The sequence below is a fragment of the Bombina bombina genome, chromosome 1 (genome assembly GCF_027579735.1).
Source record: "Bombina bombina isolate aBomBom1 chromosome 1, aBomBom1.pri, whole genome shotgun sequence".
In the NCBI taxonomy this organism is placed as follows: Eukaryota; Metazoa; Chordata; class Amphibia; order Anura; family Bombinatoridae; genus Bombina; species Bombina bombina.
In genome coordinates this window covers 1,358,691,206-1,358,713,387 of record NC_069499.1, presented here as the reverse complement: position 1 = coordinate 1,358,713,387, position 22,182 = coordinate 1,358,691,206, and the positions used below count along the sequence as shown (strand labels likewise).

Genomic DNA, 22,182 nt, shown 5'->3' with positions numbered 1-22,182 from the left:
CTCTCTTTTTGGCTTAAAAGCATCATCAGATTGGCTTACGAGACTGCCGGACGGCAGCCTCCTGAAAGAATCACAGCTCATTCCACTAGGGCTGTGGCTTCCACATGGGCCTTCAAGAACGAGGCTTCTGTTGATCAGATATGTAAGGCAGCGACTTGGTCTTCACTGCACACTTTTACTAAATTTTACAAATTTGATACTTTTGCTTCTTCTGAGGCTATTTTTGGGAGAAAGGTTTTGCAAGCCGTGGTGCCTTCCATCTAGGTGACCTGATTTGCTCCCTCCCTTCATCCGTGTCCTAAAGCTTTGGTATTGGTTCCCACAAGTAAGGATGACGCCGTGGACCGGACACACCTATGTTGGAGAAAACAGAATTTATGTTTACCTGATAAATTACTTTCTCCAACGGTGTGTCCGGTCCACGGCCCGCCCTGGTTTTTTAATCAGGTCTGATAATTTATTTTCTTTAACTACAGTCACCACGGTATCATATGATTTCTCCTATGCAAATATTCCTCCTTTACGTCGGTCGAATGACTGGGGAAGGCGGAGCCTAGGAGGGATCATGTGACCAGCTTTGCTGGGCTCTTTGCCATTTCCTGTTGGGGAAGAGAATATCCCACAAGTAAGGATGACGCCGTGGACCGGACACACCGTTGGAGAAAGTAATTTATCAGGTAAACATAAATTCTGTTTTTATAACTTCAATCAAAAGTTTGTTAGTTTAAAACAGCACCGGAGTGTGTTGTTCCTTCTCAGGGAGAATTTGAAGAAGAATCTACCTGAGTTTTTCTGTATGATTTTAACCGGAGTAGTTAAGATCATGTTGCTGTTCTCGGCCATCTGAGGAGTGAGGTAAACTTCAGATCAGGGGACAGCGGGCAGGTTCACCTGCAAAGAGGTATGTAGCAGCATATTATTTTCTGAGAATGGAATTGACTAGAAAATACTGCAAATACCTATATAAAGTAAGTTCAGCCTTAAATGCAGTAGTAGCAACTGGTATCAGGCTGTCATGTATGTATATTTTCACTTCAGTATTCTGGGGAATAGCATTTCACTGAAATAATACTGTTTACATAAAGCTTTAGCCTATTTTGCAGTAAAAACGGCTTGCAGCAGGCTTTTTATGACAAATACATTTATTGATGTTAAACGTTTTTTGCTGGCATGTGAAATAGTTTATATTTCTGAGGTACTGGGTGAAAACTTATTTGGGCATTAGTTTTATCCACTTGGCGGGCATTTTGTTTGATTTATGACAGTTTACTGATCTCCCTCACTGTTGTGTGTGAGGGGGAAGGGCTGAATTTGGCGCTTTTACTGCGCATCAAAAATTCAGTCACAAGTCTGTTCTTCTTCCCTGCATGATCCGGTTCGTCTCTACAGAGCTCAGGGGTCTTCAAAAGTTATTTTGAGGGAGGTAATCACTCACAGCAGACCTGTGAGATTGTGCTTGACTGTGATAAAAAACGTTACATTCTGTACTTTTTTTCTGCTATTAAAGGGCTAGTTATCCATTACTAATGGGAGCAATCCTTTGCTAAAATTGTATTTTTACTGAGAAAAAAGTTTGTTTTCATAAAAAATATCTGTTTTATTGTACTTAACTGTCATATCTTTCTGTGCTTCTTAAGGGCACAGTGCGTTTTTTTCATACTATATATAAAAGTGAATTGAAAAGTATTTCCAAGTTTGCTGGTTATTTGCTAGTGTGTTAAACATGTCTGACTCAGAGGAATATCTCTGTGCTATTTGTGCTAAAGCCAAAGTGGAGCCCAATAGAAATTTATGTACTAATTGTATTGATGCTACTTTAAATAAAAGTCAATCTGTACAAATTGAACAGCTTTCACCAGACAACGAGAGGAAAGTTATGCCGACTAACTCCCCTCACGTGTCAGTACCTGCATCTCCCGCTCGGGAGGTGCGTGATATGGTAACGCCGAGTACTTCAGGGCGGCCATTACAAATCACATTGCAGGACATGGCTAATGTTATGACTGAAGTTTTGTCTAAATTACCAGAACTTAGAGGGAAGCGTGATCACTCTGGGATGAGAACAGAGTGCGCTGATAATAATAGGGCCATGTCAGATACTGCGTCACAGTATGCAGAACATGAGGACGGAGAGCTTCAATCTGCAGGTGACGGTTCTGATCCCATTAGAGTGGATTCAGACATTTCTAATTTTAAATTTAAGCTTGAAAACCTCCGCGTACTGTTAGGGGAGGTATTAGCGGCTCTGAATGATTGTAACACCGGGATAGATACTATGCGGTACCGGCGAGTTCTGACGTATTTCCTATACCTAAGAGGCTTACAGAGATAATTACTAAGGAGTGGGATAGGCCCGGTGTACCCTTTTCCCCCCCTCCTGTATTTAGAAAAATGTTTCCAATAGACGCCACCACACGGGACTTATGGCAGACGATCCCTAAGGTGGAGGGAGCGGTTTCGACGCTGGCTAAGCGTACCACTATCCCGGTGGAGGATAGCTGTGCTTTTTCTGATCCAATGGATAAAAAATTAGAAGGCTACCTTAAGAAAATGTTTGTTCAACAAGGTTTTATATTGCAACCTCTTGCATGTATTGCGTCTGTCACGGCCGCATCAGCCTTTTGGTCCGAGTCCCTGGAAGAGACTCTTGACTCAATAACTATAGAGGAAATTTCAAACAAGCTTAAAACACTTAAGCTAGCTAATTCATTTGTTTCAGATGCCGTTGTACATTTAACTAAACTTACGGCTAAGAATTCCGGATTCGCCATTCAGGCACGCACAGCACTGTGGCTAAAATCCTGGTCAGCTGATGTTACTTCTAAATCTAAGTTACTCAACATACCTTTCAAAGGGCAGACCTTATTCGGGCCCGGTTTGAAGGAAATTATCGCTGACATTACAGGAGGTAAAGGCCACGCCCTGCCTCAAGACAGAGCCAAGCCCAAGGCTAGACAGTCTAATTTTCGTTCCTTTCGTAATTTCAAGACAGGAGCAGCATCAACTTCCTCTGCACCAAAACAGGAAGGAGCTGTTGCTCGCTACAGACAAGGCTGGAGACCTAACCAGTCCTGGAACAAGGGCAAGCAGGCCAGAAAACCTGCTGCTGCCCCTAAGACCGCATGAATTGAGGGCCCCCGATCCGGGAACGGATCTAGTGGGGGGCAGACTTTCTCTCTTTGCCCAGGCTTGGGCAAGAGATGTCCAGGATCCCTGGGCGTTAGAGATCATATCTCAGGGATATCTTCTGGACTTCAAATCCTCTCCCCCAAAAGGGAGATTCCATCTGTCAAGGTTATCAACAAACCAAATAAAGAAAGAGGCGTTTCTACGCTGTGTACAAGATCTTTTACTAATGGGAGTGATCCATCCGGTTCCGCGGTCGGAACACGGACAGGGGTTTTACTCAAATCTGTTTGTGGTTCCCAAGAAAGAAGGAACCTTCAGACCAATCTTGGATTTAAAGATCCTAAACAAATTCCTAAGAGTTCCATCGTTCAAAATGGAAACTATTCGGACAATTCTACCCATGATCCAAAAGGGTCAGTACATGACCACAGTGGATTTAAAGGATGCTTACCTTCACATACCGATTCACAGAGATCATTTCCGGTATCTAAGGTTTTCCTTCCTAGACAGGCATTACCAGTTTGTAGCTCTACCATTCGGGTTGGCTACGGCTCCAAGAATCTTCACAAAGGTTCTGGGGGCTCTTCTGGCGGTGCTAAGACCGCGAGGAATCTCTGTAGCTCCATACCTAGACGACATTCTGATTCAAGCTTCAAGCTTTCAAACTGCCAAGTCTCATACAGAGTTTGTATTGGCATTTCTAAGATCGCATGGGTGGAAGGTAAACGAAAAGAAGAGTTCTCTCGTTCCACTCACAACAGTTCCCTTCTTGGGGACTCTTATAGATTCTGTAGAAATGAAGATTTACCTGACAGAAGACAGGTTAACAAAACTTCAAAACGCCTGCCGTGTCCTTCATTCCATTCAACACCCGTCAGTGGCTCAATGTATGGAGGTGATCGGCTTAATGGTAGCGGCAATGGACATAGTCCCCTTTGCACGCCTACACCTCAGACCGCTGCAATTATGCATGCTAAGTCAGTGGAATGGGGATTACTCAGATTTGTCCCCCACTCTGAATCTGGATCAAGAGACCAGAAATTCTCTTCTGTGGTGGCTTTCTCGGCCACATCTGTCCAAGGGGATGCCATTCAGCAGGCCAAATTGGACAATTGTAACAACAGACGCCAGCCTGTTAGGTTGGGGCGCTGTCTGGAATTCCCTGAAGGCTCAGGGATCATGGACTCAGGAGGAGTGTCTCCTGCCAATAAACATTCTGGAATTGAGAGCAGTTCTCAATGCCCTTCTGGCTTGGCCCCAGTTAACAACTCGGGGGTTCATCAGATTTCAGTCGGACAACATCACGACTGTAGCTTACATCAACCATCAAGGAGGAACAAGAAGCTCCCTAGCGATGATGGAAGTATCAAAGATAATTCGTTGGGCAGAGTCTCACTCTTGCCATCTCTCAGCAATCCACATTCCGGGAGTGGAGAACTGGGAGGCGGATTTCCTAAGTCGTCAGACTTTTCATCCGGGGGAGTGGGAACTTCATCCGGAGGTCTTTGCCCAAATACTTCGACGTTGGGGCAAACCAGAGATAGATCTCATGACGTCTCGTCAGAACGCCAAGCTTCCTCGTTACGGGTCCAGATCCAGGGATCCGGGAGCGGCCCTAGTAGATGCTTTGACAGCACCTTGGACCTTCGGGAGAGCTTATGTGTTTCCACCCTTTCCGATGCTTCCTCGATTGATCGCCAGAATCAAACAGGAGAGAGCATCAGTAATTCTAATAGCGCCTGCGTGGCCTCGCAGGACCTGGTATGCAGATCTAGTGGACATGTCATCCTGTCCACCTTGGTCTCTGCCTCTGAGACAGGACCTTCTGATTCAGGGTCCCTTCAAACATCAAAATCTAATTTCTCTGAAGCTGACTGCCTGGAGATTGAACGCTTGATTTTATCAAAACGTGGATTCTCGGAGTCAGTAATTGATACCCTGATACAGGCTAGGAAGCCTGTTACCAGAAAGATTTATCATAAAATATGGCGTAAATACCTATATTGGTGCGAATCCAAAGGTTACTCTTGGAGTAAGGTTAGGATTCCTAGGATATTGTCTTTTCTACAAGAGGGTTTAGAAAAGGGCTTATCCGCTAGTTCTTTAAAGGGACAGATCTCAGCTCTGTCCATTTTGTTACACAAACGTCTGTCAGAAGTTCCAGACGTCCAGGCTTTTTGTCAGGCTTTGGCCAGGATTAAGCCTGTGTTTAAAAATGTTGCTCCGCCATGGAGTTTAAACCTTGTTCTTAACGTTTTACAGTGCGTTCCGTTTGAACCCCTTCATTCCGTTGATATAAAATTGTTATCTTGGAAAGTTCTATTTTTAATGGCTATTTCCTCGGCTCGAAGAGTCTCTGAGTTATCAGCCTTACATTGTGATTCTCCTTATCTGATTTTTCACTCGGATAAGGTAGTTCTGCGTACTAAACCTGGGTTCTTACCTAAGGTAGTCACTAACAGGAATATCAATCAGGAGATTGTTGTTCCATCCTTGTGTCCTAATCCTTCCTCAAAGAAGGAACGACTTCTGCACAATCTAGATGTAGTTCGTGCCCTAAAATTTTATTTACAGGCAACTAAAGATTTTCGACAAACATCTTCACTGTTTGTCGTTTACTCTGGTCAGAGGAGAGGTCAAAAAGCTTCGGCTACCTCTCTCTCTTTTTGGCTTCGTAGCATAATACGTTTAGCCTATGAGACTGCTGGACAGCAGCCTCCTGAAAGAATTACAGCTCATTCCACTAGAGCTGTGGCTTCCACTTGGGCCTTTAAGAATGAGGCCTCTGTTGAACAGATTTGCAAGGCTGCAACTTGGTCTTCGCTTCATACTTTTTCCAAATTTTACAAATTTGACACTTTTGCTTCTTCGGAGGCTATTTTTGGGAGAAAGGTTCTTCAGGCAGTGGTTCCTTCTGTATAAAGATCCTGCCTATCCCTCCCGTCATCCGTGTACTTTTGCTTTGGTATTGGTATCCCAGAAGTAATGATGACCCGTGGACTGATCACACTTAACAGGAGAAAACATAATTTATGCTTACCTGATAAATTCCTTTCTCCTGTAGTGTGATCAGTCCACGGCCCGCCCTGTTTTTTATGGCAGGTCTAAATTTTTAAATTCTACTCCAGTCACCACTGCACCCTTTAGCTTCTCCTTTCTCGTTGGTTCTTGGTCGAATGACTGGGTGTGACGTAGAGGGGAGGAGCTATATAGCAGCTCTGCTGGGTGATCCTCTTGCACTTCCTGTTGGGGAGGAGTTAATATCCCAGAAGTAATGATGACCCGTGGACTGATCACACTACAGGAGAAAGGAATTTATCAGGTAAGCATAAATTATGTTTTTTAAGACCCTGTATTGATCTCGGTGGCAGATCAATGAGATATGTCTTGGGTGACCAGTGTTTAGGACCTTTATGGTTACCGGACTTCCACTCTATATTCCTGTTTTTCTTTCCAGGAGCATGACTGGAGAATTAAAGGGCAATTTTGTTATTCGTTCTGTGTTTTCTCAGGACTCTAAATTGTTTGTCTCTCATACAGATGTTTTATTTCATTGGAGACATGATTTCAGCTCTGTTTATGTCTGGGGCATTTCCTATGGTCATAGGATTATACAGTACACCTAATGTTTAGTGCTTTTTTATCACTAATATCTTATTTTGTGTCCCTAGTTTGGGCATTGTGGCTCATTGTTATACACTCTCTTATATTGAGGTGATTTATGTCCTTCTTTATGTAGATTTGGCCAATTGTATCATATACATACATTTAAAGGGGAGGAGAGTCCACGGCTTCATTCATTACTTTTGTGAAATAAGAACTAGGCCACCAGCAGGAGGCAAAGACGCCCAAGCCAAATGCTTAAATACCTCCCCAACTCTCCTCATCCCCCAGTCATTCTTTGCCTTTCGTCACAGGAGGATGGCAGAGAAGTGCCGAAGATTTTAAGTAGTCTCTTATGGAGGGTAGTAATCTTCGGAATGAGACTGGAGTTTTAAGTAGTCCTGTCAGCCTCTCAGTGAGAGCCTGGGTGAAAGTTAGAGTCCGGAGATGCAGGGAGAGTCTTTCTGGGAATCCATCCCGACTCATATCAACAGGTCCACAAGCAATCGGCGTTGACGAATTTCGCTGCCTGCTTTCTGCACTCAAGTCCATGTCAGGAGTGATGCTTCTACCTGTCACACTTGAATGAGTTGGGTTATACATAATATTGTTTATTGTGTTATTGCTGCGTTATGTGCGAGATGGGGCTCTGGCAATGGTGGAATTTCAGGTTGACTTCCGGGAGTATTTGCATGGCCGATTTTGGCGTGTTTTCTCCTTAGTGCAGGGGCGATCCTGCGAGGCATCCCAGGTGACCGGGTGTGATTTTTCACTTCCTCTGTTTGTCAGCGGCATAGGAGACAAAGCGGTTTCTGTAGTCCAGGTCATAGGAGGTGGTGAGTGCCCCGGCCATTGGGGTATAAAAGCTAGTCTAGTCCATAATAAGAGCGCAAGCTGTGGAGGACTCTGATGCGTTACTCCCTCTTTAACAAAGTCTTATTCCTGTGTTTATTGTGAAGAGGTTCTTGTAGATCAGCCTGCCCAACTATGTTCCACATGCGACCTCTAAAGCTGAAGGGATGTCTAGTACTACTGAGCCATCCACCTCTGAGGGCTCCCCGTCCCGTGAGGTGCGTTCCCTGCTTTCATTTCAGAGTGCACATGCAGCGCCCTGTGTGATATGTTCGAGAGGGAGACTTCCATCGACGAGATACAGGATAATATTAAGGCGTTGAAGGTCGACCATTCTTTCGTTTGTGATGCCAATATGCTAATTATTCGCCTGAACGTAAAGGTTTCAGGATTCTCCGTTTTAGCTTGCAGGGCTCTGTGGCTAAAGTTTTGGTCTGCAGACATGACCTCTAAATCGAGGTTGTTGTCCCTGCCTTTTCGAGGAAAGATTCTGTTCGGTACAGGATTGGATTCGATCATATCCATGGTTACGGGAGGCAAGGGAGCTTTCCTACCACAGGATAAGAAGGCTAAGCCTAAAGGATCTACTTTTCATCTCTTTCGTGCAGACAAGTCCCAGCGCCAGTAGCCTGCTGTGAAAGCGGATCAGTCCAAGAGATCTTGGAAGCCTGCTCAGTCTTGGAACAAGTCCAAGCAGAACAAGAAGCCCGCAGAGACAAAATCGGCATGAAGGGGCGGCCCCCGACCTGTCCCCGGCCAAGTAGGGGGCAGATTGTCTCTCTTCTCCAAAGCATGGTTGCAGGACGTTCAGGACCCTTGGGTTCTGGAGGTTGTCGCCCAGGGTTACAGGATAGGATTCATGTCCCATCCGCCCAAAGGATTCAGGTCCCATCCGCCCAGGGGCAGATTCCTCTTGTCAAACCTGTCTTCAGGGATCTATAGAGGGATCTATAGAGGGATCTCTCCTCTATAGGTGTTATAGTACCAGTACCCAGAGCAGAAAGGGGTCTAGGGTACTATTCAAATCTTTTTATGGTTCCAAAGAAGGAGGGAACGTTCCGTCCGATTCTGGACCTAAAGTGTTTAAATAAGTTTCTGGCTGTTCCATCGTTCAAAATGGAAACGATCAGATCTATTCTACCCCTAGTTCAAGAGGGGCAGTTCATGACGACAATAGACTTGAAGGATGCTTACCTTCATGTTCCAATTCACAGGGACCACTTACAGTTCCTAAGATTTGTGTTTCTGGACCAACACTTCCAGTTTGTGGCCCATCCTTTCGGCCTGGCGACGGCCCGAGAGTCTTCACAAAGGTTCTGGGGGCGCTTCTTGCAGTGGCCAGATTCAGGGGTATTGCTGTGGTGCCCTATTTGGACGACATCCAAATCCAGGCGCCGTCGTTCAGCCTCGCAGAGGATCATTTGAGGGCTCTCCTTTTATTGCTCCAATCTCACAGTTGGAAGATCAACTCAGGAAAGAGTTTCCTGGTTCCCAGCAACAGGGTAGAGTTCCTGGGCACGATAATAAACTCTATGTCCATGAAAATATTTCTCACAGATCAACGATGCAGGAAGATGGCGTCCACCTGTCTTGCCTTTCAGTCTTACTCAAGCCCTTCGTTTGCTCAGTGTATGGAGATGATCGAGCTCATGGTTTCCAGCATAGACGTCATCTCTTTCGCCATGTTCCATCTCAGACCTCTTTGTGCATGTTGAGAAAGTGGAACGGCGATCATTCAGATCTATCACAGCGGATATCCATGGATGCTCAGACCACGGACTCGCTATCATAGTGGATCCATCCAGAGCATCTGTCCATGGGGACATCCTTCCTGAGACCATCCTGGGAGATTGTGACCACGGACGCGAGTCTGGCAGGATGGGGAGCTGTTTGGGGTGCCAGATTGGCACAAGGAAAATGGACCCGGGAGGAGTCTCTCCTTCGATAAATATTCTGGAACTTCGAGCAATTTACAATGCTCAGAGGGCGTGGCCTCCTCTGGGGTCGTTCAACTTCATTAGATTCCAGACCGACAACATTACCTCGGTGGCTTACATCAACCACCAGGGAGGAACGAGGAGCTCCCTAGCAATGAGGGAGGTGTCTCGGATTTTGGAGTGGGCGGAGTCCCACAGCTGCTTGCTTTCAGCAATCCACATTCCAGGTGTGGACAACTGGGAAGCGGACTTTCTCAGCAGGCTATCCTTCCATCTGGGGGAATGATCTCTTCACCCCGAAGTGTTTGCGGGGATTTGTCTCAGATGGGGAACGCCGGAGATAGATCTCATGACTCAATTGCAAGCTACCCCGATACGGGTCGAGGTCAAAGGATCCCCAGGCAGAGCTATTAGATGCCTTAGTTGTGCCTTGGGGCTTCAGCCTAGCTTACATTTTTCCACTGTTACCACTTCTACCCTTGGCACAAGGTGAAGGTATCCAGGATTCTGTCTTTTCTCCAAGAGGGATTGGAGAAGGGTCTTGTCGCCATTTCCTTAAAGGGACAGATTTCGGCTTTATCAATCTTGTTGCTCAAGAGACTAGCTGAGCTTCCTGACATTCAATCTTTTGTTCAGGCGCTGCCTAGAATCAGACCTGTCTTTGGGCAGTCTGCTCCTCCATGGAGCTTAAACTTGGTCCTTAGGGTATTGCAAAGGGTTCCGTTTGAGCCTATGCATTCTATTGACATTAAGATTCTTTCCTGGAAGGTTCTCTTTCTGTTGGCCATTGCATCGGCACGCAGAGTATCTGAGCTGGCTGCCTTGCAATTCGAGCCTCCTAATCTGGTCTTTTATGCGGATAAGGGTGTTCTTCGCACCGGTTTGGGGTTTCTTCCCAAGGTGGTGTCTAACCGTAACATCAATCAGGAAATAATTGTTCATTCTTTGTGTCCTAACCCTTCTTCTTCTAAGGAGAGGTTACTTCATAATCTGGATGTGTTTCGGGCCTTAAAGTTCTATCTACAGGCTACAAAGGATTTCAGACAGTCTACATCTCTTTTGTGGTGTATTCTGGGAAGCGCAAGGGGCAGAGGGCCTCTTCTTCTTTGTCCTTTTGGTTGAGGAGCTTAATTTGCTTGGCCTATGAGACAGCGGGACATAAGCCTCCTCAGAGGATCACGGCTCATTCAACTAGAGCTGTGACTTCGTCTTTGGCCTTCAAGAATGAGGCCTCTATGGAGCAGATTTGTAAGGCAGCTACCTGGTCCTTCTTAAACACTTTTACAAAGTTTTACAAATTTGACCATTTTGCTTCTGCGGAAGCTGTTTTTGGGATAAAGGTTTTACAGGCTGTGGTGCCCTCAGATTAGGGTCCGCCATTTTACCCTCCCGGTTTCATTCAGTGTCCTCTATAGCTTGGGTATATGTTTCCCAAAAGTAATGAATTAAGCCATGGACTCTCCTCCCCTTTAGATGGAAAACATAAATTATGCTTACTTGATAATTTTATTTCCATTGTGGGGAGGAGAGTCCACGGCTCCCGCCTGTAACTCCAGTGGGCGGACCTAAATTTAATTTATCTTCTGGCACTATTTATACCCTGATATTTCTCCTACTGTTCCTTGTTCCCTTGGCAAAATGACTGGGGGATGAGGGAAGTGGGGGAGATATTTAAGCCTTTGGCTGGGGTGTCTTTGTCTCCTCCTGGTTCTTATTTCCCAAAAGTAATGAATGAAGCCGTGGACTCTCCTCCCCACGATGGAAATAAAATTATCAGGTAAGCATAATTTATGTTTTTTGGTGCTTTTAGGACACTAACGCTTATTTGATGTCCATGATTAGGTTCTTGGACTCATTATTATCTAATTTCTCCTAGGGAGGGATTTCTAATAGTGTTTGAGACATCAAGTATTGTCTTAACTATATCATATCTCTTTCCCAGTGATCTCAAAACACTAGGAGATTCTTCTGTATCCTTTTTTTATAATATAAGGTTCTTTATATTTCTTCTCAGGTTGAGGAGATTATCTTTTGATACAGTGCCATATCAGATAGTTCTAGGTTGAGATCATTTTCTGTTTAGTAATCTTAGGACTACCATATGGTTTGATCTCATGGAATAGCAGTGACGCCATACCTAGACAATCTTAGTTCAGGTGTCATCTTTTCAGTTAGCAAGATCTTATAATGAGATGTTGTTGTCTATTCTTCGTTTCCATAGGTGGAAAGTTTAAAAAAAAAAAAACGGAGGTCAGAAAGAACTGACTGTGGCTCAACGCATAAGCAAACAGAGTAGTAAAGCAGAGTTATGGGTTCAGATTTCCCCACGTCCCTGTTGGGCAGAATGCCTGCTCGACCTTTAATCCACTATAATTATGCACAGACAATGGAACAGAGTTCTCTCGGAGCTATCACAGAGGATAGCTCTGGACTGCCTAATAGAGACTCTCTACCTTGGTGGTTTTGCAGGACCATCTGTCTCAGGGTTCATGTTTCCTGAGACCATCCTGGGTGATTGTGTCCACGGACGCCAGCCTTTTGGCTGGGGAGCAGTTTGGAATGCTTAATGACTCAAGGTCTTTGGACTCCAGACTCCAGAGGAGTTTCTCTACCCATAATCATCTTAGAGTTGAGAGCGATTTACTATGCTTTAATAGCCTGGCTTCAACTAGCCCGCTTTATCAGATTTCAATTGGACAATATCTCCTCGGTGGCATACATTAATTTCCAGGGAAGAGCTCGGAGTTCCTTAGTAATGAAGAAAGGGACTCGCCTTCTCTAATGGGCGGAGTCTCACGATTGCCTCCTCTCTGCCTTTCACATCCCAGGGGTGGACATATGTGAAGCGTTTTTTTTTTTCTGAGTAGGCTGCTGATTTTTCTTCTCGTGGAGTGGGCTCTCCACCCTAAGGTTTTCACAATACTATCTCTTAGGTGGGGGGTTCTGGAGTTGGGATCTAAAGACGTCTCGTCTCAACATCAAGCCTTACCTTGGAACTTCAGTCTCCCGTTGCTGTTCCTTCTGTTTACTCTCACTCCTCAAGTTTTTGATTGTATCGAGCAGGCGAGGGCACCTGTGATCTATAGTTCCTGTCTGACTTTGCAGGATCTGGTTTGCGTTTGGGTGAAGATGTCATGTCAGGTTGCCTCTGAGGAAGGATCTACTTCAGGGTCTCTTCCTCCTCTCAATCTAGATTCTCTGAAGCTGTCTGCTTGGAGGTTGATCGCCTAGTCTTGACTATGCGTTATCTTTCGGAGAAGCAAGCAAGCAGAAGGTTTGGGGTTTAAATCCAGTTGCTTGCTCCTTGGATCTGCTCTCAACAGTTGTTAGGCTCGTCAGTCTCTTTCTGGTACGATTTACCATTAGTTATGGTGTAAATACCTGTATTGGTGCGATTAGAAATATTTTCTCTTGAGGTCGAGTGAGGGCTCCTGGCTTTCTGTCTTTTCTTCAGGACGGCCTGGAGATAGGTTAGTTAGTCAGTACTCTGAAGGGTTAGATTTCTGCACTGTCTATTCTTTTGTTCTAGCGTCTGGCAGATGTACTAGATGTTTTATCTTTTATTTAGGCCTTGGTCTGAATCCCGTCTGTGTTTAAGCCTGTTGCTCCTTCCTAGAGCCTTACTCTTGTTCTTAAAGTTTTGCAGCAGGCTCCGTTTGTGCCTTTGCATTCGATTGATATTTAGTTGTTATCGGGGAAAGTTTTGTTTCTACTTGCCTTTTCGTCTCCATTCTTTATTTTTCATGTGGATAAGGAGGTCCTTTTGTACTAAATTGGGTTTTCTTCCCAAATTGATATTGGATTACATCATCAATCTAGAAAATGTTGTTCCTTCTTTTTGTCTGAATCCTTCTTTTCACAAGGATGGTCTTTTTCTCAACCTGGATGTTGTGCGTGATCTAAAATTTTTATCTACAAGCTCTAAAGATTTCCGACGGTCTTTTGTCCTGTTATTTTCGCTAGTAAACGTAAAGGTCAGAAGGTCTCTTCTATTGCTCTTTCTCTCTGGTTGAGAAGTGTTCTTCGATTAGCATATGAGATGGATGGTCATCAGCTTCCTGTGAGAATTTTGTCTCATTTCTCTAAAGCTGTCTCTTCTTCCTGGGTTTTCAAAATTAAGAATCGGTGGAGCAAATTTGTAAGACACCCACTTGGTCCTCATACATACTTTCCCAAATTCTACTAATTTGATTCTTTTGCCTCGCTTGAGGCTTCCTTTGGGAGAAAAGTTCTTCAAGCGGTGGTGCCTTCCATTTAGGTCCGCCTGTTTTGTTCTCTCTGCCTTTCATTCTGTGTCCTCTAGCTTGGTTATTGGTTCCCACTAGTAATTAGAATGAAATTGGGGACGCTCCATGCCATAAGAAAGAAAACAAAATTTATGCTTACCTGATAAATTTCTCTCTTTCTCGGCATGGAGAGTCCGCGACCGGCCCTTAATTTCATTTAAGAAGGCACATTTTTGTATAAACCTCAGGTACCTCTATACCCTTGTGTTATCTTCTTTTTCCATTTTCCTTCGGCCGACTGACTGGGGATTATGGGTAAGGGAAGTGACACTTAACAGCTCTGCTGGGGTGCTCTTTGCCTCCTCCTGCTGGCTAGGAGTTGAATATCCCACTAGTAATTGGAATGAAATTGTGGACTCTCCATGCCTGGAAAGAAAGAAATTTATCAGGTAAGCATAAATTTTGTTTTTATCAAAAACATAACATTTGTATGTAAGTTACACAGGAATAAATAGTGTTAAATATGCACAGCATAAATCGTAATTTAAGAACACTGGATGTGCAAAAAACACATAGAAATTTGGTATAAAATACAAAACCAAATACAAAGCGTAATTGTTTTTTTTTTTTTTTTTTTCTTCATAAAATGGGCTGAACATGGGCATTCTATGGGCGTATATGAAATTGTCTCTCAAATCCCAGCATAATTCCGTAAACACATTTGCCCTACTGATCTCAGTTTTTTTCTCGCACATTAAAAGGTAACAAGCCTTTATCAAAGTACTCAAAACACTAATTACTCTGAAAGGAAACCATAAACATATGAAAACAGTAATTTCAGGGTACAGTGCACAACGTAATTTGATTTGCGTTCGGTGTAATATTAAAGTTTAAATATACGCCGCATTCGGTCTTCCATTGCAAACTTTTATATAATAGAGAGCTCTCTTCATTTCTATGGGAGGCATCTCGCCACTCGCAGGGACAGGCCCTTTTTTAAATAGAATTCCACGAGGGTTGCCCCTGCGAATGTCCGTGTGGAAAACCTCATCTAGACTGGCAATTTTTTTAGTCCTTTATCAGAAAGGAGGCACTGATGTTTGCTGGCTACCAATCCATCTTGTTTTAGATAGATGATCAAACTTTGCATCTATCCTCCTGTTATCACATTTTGCTAGCAGCTAATATAAAAAAAGTCCTTTTCCAAGTTCATAAGACTTGTCCAGAACAAAACAAAAGAATAACTTTTCTCTGCACATTACATACCTTAATGTGATTTTTACCTACCTTTCAGCCTCATACAGAACAAATATGAACTCACTTTTCTATCTAATACAGAAAAATATTTACCTTCTTTTCACCACTAGCATTCAGAATGTTTATTATGACAGCGCATAAAGCAGAAGATAATTCTAGACCATTTAGGTCATTATTTACACTATTTACTTGGAGATAGGCAGAAACTTCAAGCAAACTAAATCAATCCCCCATTTGTCCGCTTCCTTCTCTCTTACTCTTTTTTTAAGTGTCAGCGCTTTCTTTGGAGCTACACTCCTCTCTTCTAATAGGTGGATTTTATCTAGGTATCTTTATCAACTCTATGTTCTTTTTATGTGAACATTATGGTTTTACTGTGTCTCTTGGGACCTATGATAAATATTGGGACAACTTCTTGAAGGTCACAAGATTCCTTTCAGGGTACCATGTTCTTTCTTATAGCCGGTTCCTAGGATCCATCTCCTTATACCTGTCAGAGGCTTTAGGATATTTGCCCCTCATGGCAACTCTTTTGGAAGCTTATTATACAGTGGCTGTAATGCTCATGAAGCAGGCGGCTCCTATGCTTGCTAAAACCTTGATGCACATGGAGTATATTGAGTGCTGAGACTCTGACACTGGGCATAATTCATCAAACTCTTTCCAGCCACTTCAGCTTCACAGGTCTCTCTAATCTCTCCAGCTTCACCTACCTCGTCTTCTTTACCAGTATTTCTCCTGTTAAGTGTGGTCAGTCCACGGGTCATCATTACTTCTGGGATATTAACTCCTCCCCAACAGGAAGTGCAAGAGGATCACCCAGCAGAGCTGCTATATAGCTCCTCCCCTCTACGTCACACCCAGTCATTCTCTTGCACCCAACTAATAGATAGGATGTGTGAGAGGACTGTGGTGATTATACTTAGTTTTTATATCTTCAATCAAAAGTTTGTTATTTTAAAACAGCACCGGAGTGTGTTGTTCCTTCTCAGGTAGAATTTGAAGAAGAATCTACCTGAGTTTTTGTATGATTTTAGCCGGCGTAGTTAAGATCATTTTGCTGTTCTCGGCCATCTGAGGAGTGAGGTAAACTTCAGATCAGGGGACAGCGGGCAGGTTCACCTGCAATGAGGTATGTAGCAGCTTATTATTTTCTGAGGAATGGAATTGACTAAGAAAATACTGCCAATACCGATATAATGTAAGTTCAGCCTTAAATGCAGTAGTAGCGACTGGTATCAGGCTGTCATGTATGTATATTTACATTTCAGTATTCTGGGGAATGGTACTTCACTGGGATAATACTGTATGCATAAATTTTTTTTAGCCTAACTTGCAGTGGGAACGACTAGCAACAGGCTTTCTAATGACACTTCATTTATTGATGTTAAACGTTTTGCTGGCATGTTAAATCGTTTAATTATCTGAGGTACTGGGTGAAAAATTGTTTTGGGCACTGTTTTTTTCCACTTGGCGGTAGTTTTATTTAATTTAAGACAGTTTACTGATCTCCCTCACTGATGTGTGTGAGGGGGAGGGGCCTATTTTGGCGCTTTTTCTACGCCTCAGAAATTTTGAGGGAGGTAATCACTCACAGCAGACCTGTGAGATTGTGCTTTGACTGTGATAAAAAACGTTTTTATTATGTACTTTTTTTTTTCTTTCTGCTATGTAAGGGTTTGTTATTCATTACTATGGGAGCAATCCTTTGCTAAATTGTGTTTTTACCGGAAAGAATTTGAATTTATAATTTCTCCGGTTCATTGTTATTCAACTGTCATAACTTTTTTCTGTGCTTCTTAAAGGCACAGTACGTTTTTTCATATTACTTGTAAATTGAGTTGAAAAGTATTTCCAAGTCTGCTAGTTTATTGCTAGTGTGTTAAACATGTCTGACTCAGAGGAATATCTCTGTGCTATTTGTGCTAAAGCCAAAGTGGAGCCCAATAGAAATTTATGTACTAATTGCATTGATGCTACTTTAAATAAAAGTCAATCTGTACAAATTGAACATAATTCACCAAACAACGAGGGGAAAGTTATGCCGACTAACTTGCCTCACGTGTCAGTACCTGCATCTCCCGCTCGGGTGGTGCGTGATATTGTAACGCCGAGTACTTCAGGGCGGCCATTACAAATCACATTACAGGACATGGCTAATGTTATGACTGAAGTTTTGTCTAAATTACCAGAACTTAGAGGTAAGCGTGATCACTCTGGGATGAGAACAGAGTGCGCTGATAATATTAGGGCCATGTCAGATACTGCGTCACAGTATGCAGAACATGAGGACGGAGAGCTTCAATCTGCAGGTGACGGTTCTGATCCCAATAGAGTGGATTCAGACATTTCTAACTTTAAGTTTAAGCTGGAAAACCTCCGTGTACTGCTAGGGGAGGTATTAGCGGCTCTGAATGATTGTAACACCGTTGCAATCCCAGAGAAATTATGTAGGCTGGATAGATACTATGCGGTACCGGCGAGTACTGACGTATTTCCTATACCTAAGAGGCTTACAGAGATAATTACTAAGGAGTGGGATAGGCCCGGTGTACCCTTTTCCCCCCCTCCTGTATTTAGAAAAATGTTCCCAATAGACACCACCACACGGGACTTATGGCAGACGGTCCCTAAGGTGGAGAGAGCGGTTTCTACTCTGGCTAAGCGTACCACTATCACAGTGGAGGATAGCTGTGCCTTTTCAGATCCAATGGATAAAAAATTAGAGGGTTACCTTAAGAAAATGTTTGTGCAACAAGGTTTTATATTGCAACCCCTTGCATGTATTGCGTCTGTCACGGCCGCGGCCGCTTTTTGGTCCGAGTCTCTGGAAGAGACTCTTGACTCAATGACTATAGATGAGATTTCAAACAAGCTTAAAACTCTTAAGCTAGCTAATTCCTTTGTTTCAGATGCCGTAGTACATTTAACTAAACTTACGGCTAAGAATTCCGGATTCGCCATTCAGGCACGCAGAGCACTGTGGCTAAAATCCTGGTCAGCTGACGTTACTTCTAAATCTAAATTACTTAACATACCTTTCAAAGGGCAGACCTTATTCGGGCCCGGTTTGAAAGAAATTATGGCTGACATTACTGGAGGTAAGGGCCATGCTCTACCTCAAGACAGAGCCAAACCTAGGGCTAGACAGTCTAATTTTCGTTCCTTTCGCAATTTCAAGGCAGGAGCAGCATCAACTTCCTCTGCACCAAAACAGGAAGGAGCTGCTGCTCGCTACAGACAAGGCTGGAGACCCAACCAGTCCTGGAACAAGGGCAAGCAGGCCAGAAAACCTGCTGCTGCCCCTAAGACAGCATGAAGTGAGGGCCCCCGATCCGGGAACGGATCTAGTGGGGGGCAGACTTTCTCTCTTCGCCCAGGCTTGGGCAAGAGATGTCCAGGATCCCTGGGCGTTAGAGATCATATCTCAGGGATATCTTCTGGACTTCAAATCCTCTCCCCCAAAAGGGAGATTTCATCTGTCAAGGTTGTCAACAAACCAAATAAAGAAAGAGGCGTTTCTACGCTGTGTACAAGATCTTTTTCTAATGGGAGTGATCCATCCGGTTCCGCGGTCGGAACACGGACAGGGGTTTTACTCAAACCTGTTTGTGGTTCCCAAGAAGGAGGGAACCTTCAGGCCAATCTTGGATTTAAAGATCCTAAACAAATTCCTAAGAGTTCCATCGTTCAAAATGGAAACTATTCGGACAATCCTACCCATGATCCAAAAGGGTCAGTACATGACCACAGTGGATTTAAAGGATGCTTACCTTCACATACCGATTCACAAAGATCATTACCGGTATCTAAGGTTTGCCTTCCTAGACAGGCATTACCAGTTTGTAGCTCTTCCATTCGGATTGGCTACGGCTCCAAGAATTTTCGCAAAGGTTCTGGGTGCTCTTCTGGCGGTACTAAGACCGCGAGGAATTTCGGTAGCTCCGTACCTAGACGACATTCTGATACAAGCTTCAAGCTTTCAAAGTGCCAAGTCTCATACAGAGTTAGTACTGGCATTTCTAAGGTCGCATGGATGGAAGGTGAACGAAAAGAAGAGTTCTCTCTTTCCACTCACAAGAGTTCCCTTCTTGGGGACTCTTATAGATTCTGTAGAAATGAAGATTTACCTGACAGAAGACAGGTTAACAAAGCTTCAAAATGCATGCCGTGTCCTTCATTCCATTCAACACCCGTCAGTAGCTCAATGCATGGAGGTGATCGGCTTAATGGTAGCGGTAATGGACATAGTACCCTTTGCACGCCTTCATCTCAGACCGCTGCAATTGTGCATGCTAAGTCAGTGGAATGGGGATTACTCAGATTTGTCCCCTACTCTGAATCTGGATCAAGAGACCAGAAATTCTCTTCTATGGTGGCTTTCTCGGCCACATCTGTCCAGGGGAATGCCATTCAGCAGGCCGGATTGGACAATTGTAATAACAGACGCCAGCCTACTAGGTTGGGGCGCTGTCTGGAATTCTCTGAAGGCTCAGGGATCATGGACTCAGGAGGAGAGTCTCCTGCCTATAAACATTCTGGAATTGAGAGCAGTTCTCAATGCTCTTCTGGCTTGGCCCCAGTTAACAACTCGGGGGTTCATCAGGTTTCAGTCGGACAACATCACGACTGTAGCTTACATCAACCATCAAGGAGGGACAAGAAGCTCCCTAGCGATGATGGAAGTATCAAAGATAATTCGCTGGGCAGAGTTTCACTCTTGCCACCTGTCTGCAATCCACATCCCGGGAGTGGAGAACTGGGAGGCGGATTTCCTAAGTCGTCAGACTTTTCATCCGGAGGTTTTTGCCCAAATACTTCGACGTTGGGGCAAACCAGAGATAGATCTCATGGCGTCTCGACAGAACGCCAAGCTTCCTTGTTACGGGTCCAGATCCAGGGATCCGGGAGCAGTCCTGATAGATGCTTTGACAGCACCTTGGACCTTCAGGATGGCTTATGTGTTTCCACCCTTCCCGATGCTTCCTCGATTGATTGCCAGAATCAAACAGGAGAGAGCATCGGTGATTCTTATAGCGCCTGCGTGGCCACGCAGGACCTGGTATGCAGATCTAGTGGACATGTCATCCTGTCCACCTTGGTCTCTGCCTCTGAGACACAGGACCTTCTAATTCAGGGTCCTTTCAAACATCAAAATCTAATTTCTCTGAAGCTGACTGCTTGGAAATTGAACGCTTGATTTTATCAAAGCGTGGTTTTTCGGAGTCAGTTATTGATACCTTAATACAGGCTAGGAAGCCTGTTACCAGAAAGATTTACCATAAAATATGGCGTAAATACTTACATTGGTGCGAATCCAAGAGTTACTCATGGAGTAAAGTTAGGATTCCTAGGATATTATCCTTTCTACAAGAAGGTTTAGAAAAGGGTTTATCTGCTAGTTCCTTAAAGGGACAGATCTCAGCTCTGTCCATTCTTTTACACAAGCGTCTGTCAGAAGTTCCAGACGTTCAGGCTTTTTGCCAGGCTTTGGCCAGGATTAAGCCTGTGTTTAAAACTGTTGCTCGACCATGGAGCTTAAATTTAGTTCTTAACGTTTTACAGGGTGTTTCCGTTTGAACCCCTTCATTCCATTGATATCAAGCTGTTATCTTGGAAAGTTCTGTTTTTAATGGCTATTTCCTCGGCTCGGAGAGTCTCTGAGTTATCTGCTTTACATTGTGATTCTCCTTATCTGATTTTTCATTCAGACAAGGTAGTTCTGCGTACTAAACCTGGGTTCTTACCTAAGGTGGTCACTAACAGGAATATCAATCAAGAGATTGTTGTTCCATCCTTGTGTCCTAATCCTTCTTCAAAGAAGGAACGTCTTCTACACAATCTGGATGTAGTCCGTGCTCTGAAATTTTATTTACAGGCAACTAAAGATTTTCGACAAACGTCTTCCCTGTTTGTCGTTTATTCTGGTCAGAGGAGAGGTCAAAAAGCTCCTGCTACCTCTCTCTCCTTTTCGCTTCGTAGCATAATACGTTTAGCTTATGAGACTGCTGGACAGCAGCCTCCTGAAAGAATTACAGCTCATTTTACTAGAGCTGTGGCTTCCACTTGGGCCTTTAAGAATGAGGCCTCTGTTGAACAGATTTGCAAGGCTGCAACTTGGTCTTCTCTTCATACTTTTTCCAAATTTTACAAATTTGACACTTTTGCTTCTTCGGAGGCTGTTTTTGGGAGAAAGGTTCTTCAGGCAGTGGTTCCTTCCGTATAAGATCCTGCCTGTCCCTCCCGTCATCCGTGTACTTTAGCTTTGGTATTGGTATCCCAGAAGTAATGATGACCCGTGGACTGACCACACTTAACAGGAGAAAACATAATTTATGCTTACCTGATAAATTCCTTTCTCCTGTAGTGTGGTCAGTCCACGGCCCGCCCTGTTTTTTATGGCAGGTCTAAATTTTTAAATTATACTCCAGTCACCACTGCACCCTTTAGCTTCTCCTTTCTCGTTGGTTCTCGGTCGAATGACTGGGTGTGACGTAGAGGGGAGGAGCTATATAGCAGCTCTGCTGGGTGATCCTCTTGCACTTCCTGTTGGGGAGGAGTTAATATCCCAGAAGTAATGATGACCCGTGGACTGACCACACTACAGGAGAAAGGAATTTATCAGGTAAGCATAAATTATGTTTTTTGTGCAGCTCATTTTTAAAAATAAAGAGATTGCAGTTTGTTTATCAGCTGCATAGAATAACATAGGACATGAGGAAGCTGATGAGGTAGCTGAGGCCGGTGAAACATGAGAGAGCTTTTAGTAAATTGTATCTAATTGAGATGCGCATGAATTTAAAGACACTGATGTTCAAGTAGGTTCTGTCATTGGTCATTTAGAAACAAGATGGCCGAACATCATATATATAGGTATAGGCTTTGCTATAAATGAAGTGGAACACATTCCTTTAAGTGGAAGTTCTCTAAGTTAAAGGGATATGAAACCCAGAAATTGTCTTTTTTTGTTTCAGACAGAGCATACAATTTTAAAAAAAGTTTCCAATTTACTTCTGTTATCAAATGTGCTTAGTTCCCATGGTATTCTGTGTGGAAGAGATACCTAGGTAGGTGTCTAGAGCACTACATGGCAAGAAATGGTGCTGCCATCTAGTGCTCTTGCTAATGTATAACATCCTTGCACAACTGCTTCCATATAGCGCTCCTGACACATGCAC

The 22,182-nt window shown here is 43.8% G+C and overlaps 1 protein-coding gene across 7 annotated transcripts in view; it reads left to right on the top strand.

Moving 5' to 3' along the window:
- The window catches only part of ADAM15 (ADAM metallopeptidase domain 15), a 288,661-nt gene that overhangs the window by 133,412 nt on the left and 133,067 nt on the right, over window positions 1-22,182 (top strand). The gene's annotated exons all lie outside the window — the stretch shown is intronic.